The sequence below is a fragment of the Limulus polyphemus genome, unplaced genomic scaffold (assembly GCF_000517525.1).
Source record: "Limulus polyphemus unplaced genomic scaffold, Limulus_polyphemus-2.1.2 Scaffold1078, whole genome shotgun sequence".
Lineage (NCBI taxonomy): Eukaryota > Metazoa > Arthropoda > Merostomata > Xiphosura > Limulidae > Limulus > Limulus polyphemus.
In genome coordinates, this window is record NW_013666688.1 from 293,942 (window position 1) to 302,836 (window position 8,895).

The 8,895-nt window shown below is 32.6% G+C and overlaps 1 pseudogene; it reads right to left on the reverse strand.

Annotated features, from left to right (window-relative positions):
- Positions 1 to 3,860: 3,860 nt before the first annotated feature.
- LOC106462035 lies at positions 3,861 to 5,832 on the reverse strand (annotated as a pseudogene).
- Between the last annotated feature and the right edge of the window lie 3,063 nt (positions 5,833 to 8,895).

Sequence of the window (8,895 nt, forward strand, 5' to 3'; positions counted from 1 at the left end):
GTCTATTTTAAAGTAGGGAAGTCACAACCCCTTGACATATCATATAATGCCCCATCCAAGGGTCAATTTGGTAGTTTACTACTTCAGACCTGAGAAAAATCCATACCCAATAACCTTGCCAATGCCACTATTTATAATTGCATATCCATCCTAAAACTTTCACTTGCAGCTTCTTTAGCCTCCTAAACTTGCATGTGCCACTCTTGAAAAGTGATAAACAGTCTTAGCTGGTATGACTTTGTAATGCCTCTCAAGAGCACTGGTACTCCTCTTTGTACGTAGTAATTCTAAGTAATCTTAGAATCACCTTGGTCTTACTGAGTAGACAAAAACATTCACTTAAGAGCTCCTTCTGTCACCTGCTAGATCTGGAGTTCTAGTAACAGGTTTCATTTGATCTGTATTTCTTGTTGCTACTTATTTCTCCTCGTAATGTTTCTATTAACTAAACCAGTCAATTAACATATGGGCTCAACTGTCTGACACTCTGACATCCTCCTCCTTTCTTCCCACTTCCTTTGGCTATTCTTCCCTAGCCTGAATACCTAGCACACGTTTTCAACAACAAACCAAAAAAAAAAGAAGAAATATTCTAACTTCAGTTATACTCACTAATGACCAAATTATGGTTACTTAATAATTATTTTCTATGATATTATTACAGGCTATAGTCCTTCATGCTTCAGCCTTGGGACATAAATTACTGAATGTATAAGACAACATTTGGTGTACTAATTATAATTAATAAAGAAAGAAGAACATAAACACATTAAATTAATTCACAAACTACACAATCTTTAGCTTCAACTACACAAGTATGTGGACACTACAAATTTAGCTAATTACACTTCTTAAATGAAACTCCTTTTTTCTCAAACTAACAGAAGCTTCCTGCATCATCGGCCTAGTGGAGACTAAAATACTCAGCACTTGGAGTACCTATAGCTATATGTAATGTAATATACCAGTGCTTTCTAGCAACCAAGTATTTTTTTTTCTTTCTTACTTGAATGTTGAGGAATGCTATCACAGCTTCTTAAAAATAGTTTTGAAAACTCCTTATATCACAGAGACAAATTTGAACAATATTTTACACATACAAGTTCAGATAAATATGAACATACTTCACATTACATGACCCAATGTAAAAATTACCAAATATATTGTGTGCTGTGGCATGGATACCAGATATATTACATACAGTAGTATGGATACGAGATGTGTAATGCATACATATAATAAATAAATGCTTTCAATTTTGGTTCCTATTAAACAAGTCTATACTAAAAATAACTGATATTGGTCCTGTAGCAAAGTACATTAAAGCTGAAATTAACAACTTGTTTTTATCTCTTTGTAACTCACTAAATGCTCCATTATAATTACACTTAATTCTCTAAATACCTTTTTTTCTGTATCTATACCACTGGTGCAAATTCAATACTTAAGAATTTAATGAAAAAATATAATTCTTCACATTATAACATGTTAAACTTTTTTAGTGATCCTGTAATGACATTAAAAGGGTAAGTTCATACTCTGTTGGAATATGAATTCCCAACAATTAGTTGAAATGAGTTAACGTAAATATAAGATAAATTTAAAACAATTATTTGACAAATTTATAACCAAGTAAGATAGTGCCCTTACAAAAGTCAAGACAAGCACAGATTGTTTGCTGCAACAGTAAGATTCATGTATTTGGTACACATTTACTACTATCCCAAATGTTTTAGATATATTATTTTAAATATTTACACAGTATACATCTGACATACATTAGTACACTAATGCAAGTTTATAAATGCACTTTCACCCAAAGTTTTTTTTGCAAATCAGTTATAAATTTTTTTGTTTCTCCACATTATCTATATTACGATATTCAGATGCTAAAAAGTAAGTTATACTTTCCAGAGGATTACATGAAATTATACAGTTAGATACAGCTCTGTTAGTCAGATTGTATCTAAATTAGATTAAAATATCTGATCTAAATCAGTTCCATGTTAGATAATGTAACATGTCAACAATGAATTACACAACAGTGCTTCTTGAACCATGGATCATAACTGTCTTAACAGTTCCTACATCATGGTAGCCAACGTATTTGCTGTAAGTTTATATATTTACTGTATTTTTCAGTATTTGTATCATGTCCTGGGTGCTAAATTTAATTATATGGCTGTATTTGTTATCAAAATGTATTGGTACTGATAAGAATTTATTGCAAGTGCTTTATTTTTAAGTTTAATTACAAAACGTACTCCATATGTGTATGTAATAACAAGTGATAACCCTAAAACGTTTTAACTCATTCCACATAAAAAAATCCAAAGAAAACAATGGTATGTAGCATCTCAAATTAATTCCAATGTTTTTTATACAATATCTGATATCTTATAGTTTCTGTATTCTTAACAATATTATGTAAAATTACTTATTACTTGCTAGTAATGTATGTTATATAAGAGCAAAATTATCTCAGAATGTTGTGTTTTGATAACATTACCTTAATAACACAGAAAAATTACTGACTTACCTCTATGTACATGGGATGGGGGTCAGAGTGTGCATGCTATGGCCTTTTACCATGCTATTCAACATGGTACTATTCATTTTACCCTACATTGCTATTTCTTTAGTGACAGTTCATAGTAAAAGAAAGTAAATATCAAACACAATATACAAGGGTACTGAAAAAACTGTAGATATGCATTTCAAAAGTTCTGTAGATTATGCAAATACAATATGAAAACTGTACAATGAACATCACCTTGTATTCCGACTTGTCACATTGACATCATCAGGTCACAAGCCTATCTTGAGTTAAAATACTTTTGTAAAAAATCTGATTTTTAGTGTACATTTTACTAAAAGCTTGCCACATTTCATTTAGAAACACTCCAAAAATACAGAATTATAACACCATCCAATGAACCAACCGCATCTACAATCAGAAAATATCTGGATCACTAAAATAACATCTTTACTCAGATTAGTTATTGGTTTTCACTGCATTTTCTGTAACCATTATTTTCGACATGCTATGAATAATAAGAATCTATAAAAAATTATATTTTTCCCTACATATTTCTGATAATGTTCATACAATTATATACTTTAGTTTCACAGTGTTTTATATATTTTTTTTATTTTATATTGTTTTAGCCCAGACAACTTAGTTTTGAATATTAAAAAAAAAAAGTGCAATCCTCTTTCTACAATATTAATGGAAAATAAAAAAAATTTCAGCATTTTATTTGCTAATCATTCAACTAGATATTCAAGTTCATAATGAGTATACTTATTCATTCTCTCATTCAGGTATTCAAAACCCATGTCTGGTATGGCCTACAGTGGGTATCTGAGCCTTAGCACTTAAACTGATATTGGGGGGAGGGGGGGGGAGATAAAGATATTTGCTTTCCTGTGGATAGAATACAAAGTTGAGATCCTTCAACTCAGTGTGATTGAAGGACCTAGGCATAGTTGTGGATAAATTATACCCTAAAAATAAGGGAACACAAGTTTAAAATTTGGAAAAAGAAAGATTTATTCACAACGTAATTGACTTATGGTATGAGTTGTCAATAGCAATAGTGAAGACCAGCACTTCACAGGAGTTTAGGAAGGAAATTAATGATTTCCTGAGAAATAATGGTTGGGATTTAAATTACTTTTCCCAAGAAAAGCCTGGAAGAACCAAATGATCTCTTGCTGTCTTTGATTCTAGAAATCTCCTCACATTATTTCATATACCAACACCAGTTCTAATAAATAAAAAACACCCAAGTGTTAAAATGCCTTCTCATAAAGTTGTTCTTTCAAAGAAATCATATACAGAACTAAAGAATGGCAAATGTGGTTTCAAGGTAAATGTTTTATGACACATATAGTTTAATACAGTAGTAATACTTTACAATGTTACATCTTTTTTAATTGGTATTAACAGTTTTCATGGAAACCTTGACTGAAAAATTACTCCTAAAAAAAAAAAACAAGGGCAGCACTGTGACAAAATGGTTTGCACAAGTTTTTAACAGCTGTATAACATTATCTTGAAACTTTTATTATTGATGTCTTCCTTATCCATTACTTATTTTTTTATTTTTTTCTACACACACTATATATATATATATATATATGAAAAAGAAATTTAATGCAATGGTCTAGTTTGTTTCACTATTTTAACAACATCACTCCCTTCTCCTCTTTCCACGATCTCTATCATGGTCCCTGCTTTCATCAGTTGGTCGTTTGCTGGCACGCTTAGCCTCTGTCAAGAACTTATCTAATCCAAAAGGATCCTCTTCCTCTTGTTTTTCAAAAGCCACTGGCCCTTCCCTACGTACGGTTGGATCAGTCCCAGAAAATTCTTTATCAGGAACAAAACGAGAAGTCTTCATCAACTTATCTAAATCATCACCATATGCATCTTTGTCTTGATTACGAGGACGATAAATGCTCTGGCCAATATTCTGACTTGATCGCCAAGGTTTGTCATAAACTGTATAATCTTCCTCTTCCCCAAAACCACTGTCCATACCTTTAGACTGATTAAACAAGCGCTGATCAAACTGTAATTCACCAGCTGTTTGTCTAGCATTAGGCATACCTAGAGCAATTTGTTCACTAATATCTCTCTCACGTTGCCTCTCAAGCTTGGAACGTTTGTCAGGAGCTGCTCTTGCCAAGTTTTTCTCTCTTTGTCTCTCTCTGTGTCTTTCATAACGTAACTGATCACGCTCAACAACTTCTTCATCTTTCTCTGCAACAGCTTGAGTGCGTATACCAGCACGTTCTTCACGAGCTTTCTGAGCCAGCTGTCTAAGATGCTCCTCTTTTTTCTCCTTTTCTTTTTGGGCAAGTTTCTTTTCTAACTGAGCACGCATTTCCACGGCTTCTCTTGCTTTTCTGTCAGCAATATACAGAGCTTCTGCCAGCTTAGCAAAATTTTCATTGATGTGTACCTGCTGGAGACCTCTTCCATCAGCAGCCAGACGTTTGTCCAAAGGTATGGTGTAGCCTTTTGCATTTTTCCAATTAGAAATACAAGGAGGTATACGCCATTCCTGTTGCTCTTTCACTGTAACTTTTCTTGTTGGGGAGTGCATTACTGGTGCTGGAGGAGAAGGTGGTCCCCGTGGAATCTTTTTGTTAATCTTAAACCGCGGTGGCTCCATAGGATCTTTCTGAACCTCTACCATTCGAATAATTCTTTGCTTAGCTCCAGAATTGAAAGCCACACCTTGTTGTGATGGGGTGTACCTGATATACTGAGCTGGTGCTGTTTTTTCTGCAGCACGAACTGGCATAGCAGCTGATATTTTTGAGCTTGTAAGTTTTTCTAGAGCCTGCCTTGTGGCTTCTGTGGTTTCTTCAACTTCTTCTTCCGTTGGTTTTTTAATATCTGGATCGTCTTCATTTCTCACTTCTATGGGTAAGAGATCTTGATATTTATGGTAAATTACTTTGTCCTTACTATGACCTTGTCGAACAATAGCATCATATTTTATTTTTCCTTGAGCGTCGAGCTGAACAGGTAAAGAATTTGACGAAGTTTTATCCTTTTTACGTCCCATACCCAAAGGATATTGAGCCACTGAAATTTCAGGAAAAGCTCCGCCATCTTCATAGTCTTCCTCAGTCCTTGGGATCCATCCTTTTCTACAGCCATAAGGCGGTGTAGTTTTTAATGACGATAAAAGCTGCAAAGAGGAAGGAATAGTTCGTCGTTCTCTATTTGGTTCAATCCTGTCATAAACAGGATGTGTTGGAGTTGGCAATAATGTTGATAGCGACGCCATTTCATTCTGTGATATTAAAGTACACGTGTCGCCATCTATAAAATACAATGCTATTATCATATTGCATAAAATCATTCATAATACTTTTTAAATCAAAGAATAAAAGCCAACCTTTATTTATATTAGGATAATTGTACGAAGGATAAAACTAAGAATTAACAATTTATAGAAAATCAGTGAAATACAAACATCAAACTCAAGAACAGCAATTTGTTTGTTTGTTCAATTTTGCGCAAAGCTACGTGAAGACTAGTTACGCTAGTGGTCAACAAAATATATAACTGTGTCGTTAGGAAACAATTACTATTAATAGTAAGCGTTATTGTTTTTCTACTGTGTTTTCGTAATATTGTATTAGAATGTGTACTAAAACGTGCAACTAACACAAACGCCTATGTCATAGTCAATTAAATAAGATCTTTTTTACCATTCCTATTTTTTAAAACGTGTTGTGTTTTTTAACGATTTGTGTAATAGTATCTAAACAAATGTAGTCATTATATAATTATTAAAACTATTTCAAAATTACAATTGAATTAATACTGGCAAATATTGTACGTCTAAATTGTTTTTGTTTTGGGGATTCAAAATTTCATCTTCTGACTTACATAGAATATTTATTTTAAATTGGTTAGATGTTCATAAAAATAAGTTATTATTGATGTTGTTGCAACGTAATCTATTTTTGTACAAGTTATTTTTGATTGTTTACTGAAGATAATGCCAGGTCTAGTCCATTTAATGATAAGGAATTTATGTATTTTCTCAGTAACGTCTGCTGCAGGTTACATCCACGCAAGCTGTAGGCCTATGTTCACAAATAATTAAAAAAAACAACAACATAAATTCTGAAACTACTGTAGACCCATTACACTGATAAAGTTACAAAAATTTACTTGATTGATAAGAGACCTGACAAACTTATTGATTAACTTTACTTCATCAGTGTTCTTTCGATCATTAACTACTCGATATTTCACACACACTGAATACTTTACTGGACTCTCAACCAATTATCAATAACTTTTTAATAAGTAATTCACTAACTATTCGTTCACTGTTTATTAGTATTTACACACAATACAGTCTTATCTAGATATTAGTCTAAGTTTTTATTGTAACTTCATGTGTCCTCTAGTAGTCTAGCTAACATTCAAGTTAAAACATTAAAAATATAGTTTACAACAGTATTGTTACGTCTCCGTTCGTTAGTTAATTTTCCGTAAAAATTATTCCCGAAGAAACTTTACCGATACAAGTCCTTTCTTAAATAAAACCGGTTTATTCTTTCTAATACAACTTTGCGATACACTTAATTTCAACAGTCGCTCTATAACAAACACTATAATTTACAACGAACGTCTCACGTGCTCAACAATATTCTGTCCGCGTACATTCAATTACTCATTACCTTGCCTTGTTTCTTGGCCGGTCTTATATATACAAGACTACCCCCAATCTAGTAGTCTCCCGACATTTCATGAAGGTTCGAGAAGGAAGTGGCGTGATACAATCGTCACGTGACTTCTGCTGTCGTAACAGTATTAAGAGATAAGGAATTATTATCTGATCACTATGAGAACGAGAAACTCGTATATCTAATATGATGATGAACAGATGTGATAATTCTTTGTCATCATGGTTGGATGAAAGAGACAAGGCAGACTATAATAAAATACACTTTATTTGTTAAAACAAAAAACATAAAACTGCTGATCATTACAAATGTCACAAAAATTAACAGGCTATATTTAAATGCAAAGCAAATAAAATGAACCATATTTAACATGAATAAAGGGATGAAAATAAATTTCCCTTTGATCTAATTAAAGAACATTAGTATTAGTGATACTAAAATAATAAATACACATAGAATGAGCAGGTTAATCTATTAGAAAGAGAAGGTGTATCGTGACAGGAGTTTTAGTGCTTTCAGTGAGATTACTTTTGCCACTCAAGGAGCTAACATGTCTGATAAGTTTGGTTTGTGTATTCATTTTCCTTTATTCCCAACGTTTAATCAGAAGAATTTGATCATGAATATTCGGTGATATCTTTGATACGTGTAATATTCGTAAGGCAGTCCCACATACATAGGTTGATGTAGGATACAGTAAAAATACCCCATGAAAGCTTTGTAGACCAACTTCTTGACCGAAGCAGACTACAGAAATAACATGTAGGTTGAAATAGCACACGACTTTGATATTTATTATGTTTTGCATTACAAATTAAATATATATATATATATGAAATTTGTAAATGTGAAACTTATATTATGCATCCCACATTATTTTGTTTGTTTGTGGTTAAGTACAAAGCTACACAATTGACTACATGTGCTGTACCACCACTGGTATTGAAACGCGTTTTGTTTATTGAATTGCGCACAAAGCTACTCGAGGGCTATTTGCGCTAGCCATCTCTAATTTGGAATATGCAATTTCCAGTATGTAGGTCAAACCAAAACAACTATACGGGAACGTTTTAATAACCATAAATCAACAATAAAAACAAACAAAGAACTTCCAGTCGCAAAACACTTTAACATGCCTGGACACTCTCTTGAAGACATTAAACTTAAGGGTTTAGAGACAAATTTTACATCTAATAGAAACAGGGAGATTAAAGAAGCTTATTGGATAGCACTCTTAAATACTTTATCGCCAAATAGTGTCAATCTCGATCCCGGGGTTGTTGACCTTCACAAGTCTCTGAAAAGATTTTCAAAACTAAATTCATGATTAAACTTTCTTTACATTATTAGTAGTATTATTCCTTAAATTTCTATATATATATATTGGTTTGTTTTCCTATATATTGAGCTATATTATTATTTTCTCTATTTCCCACCGCTTTTTGCCGTTATTTTAATTTTGTTTCTATTGTTTATTTTTTATTTATAGAAATTAGTTAACAATTCTTATAACTATTATCCCACATAAGTCTTTTATGAACCTTACACACCTTTTTGGCACAAAATTAAACCTGAAACAAACAACTCTAGGTTATGATTGGCTAGCTCTCAATGCCAATTCATATTGAACATCCGGTTTACGTGACATCGAAATCCGAGCCTACATTTTCC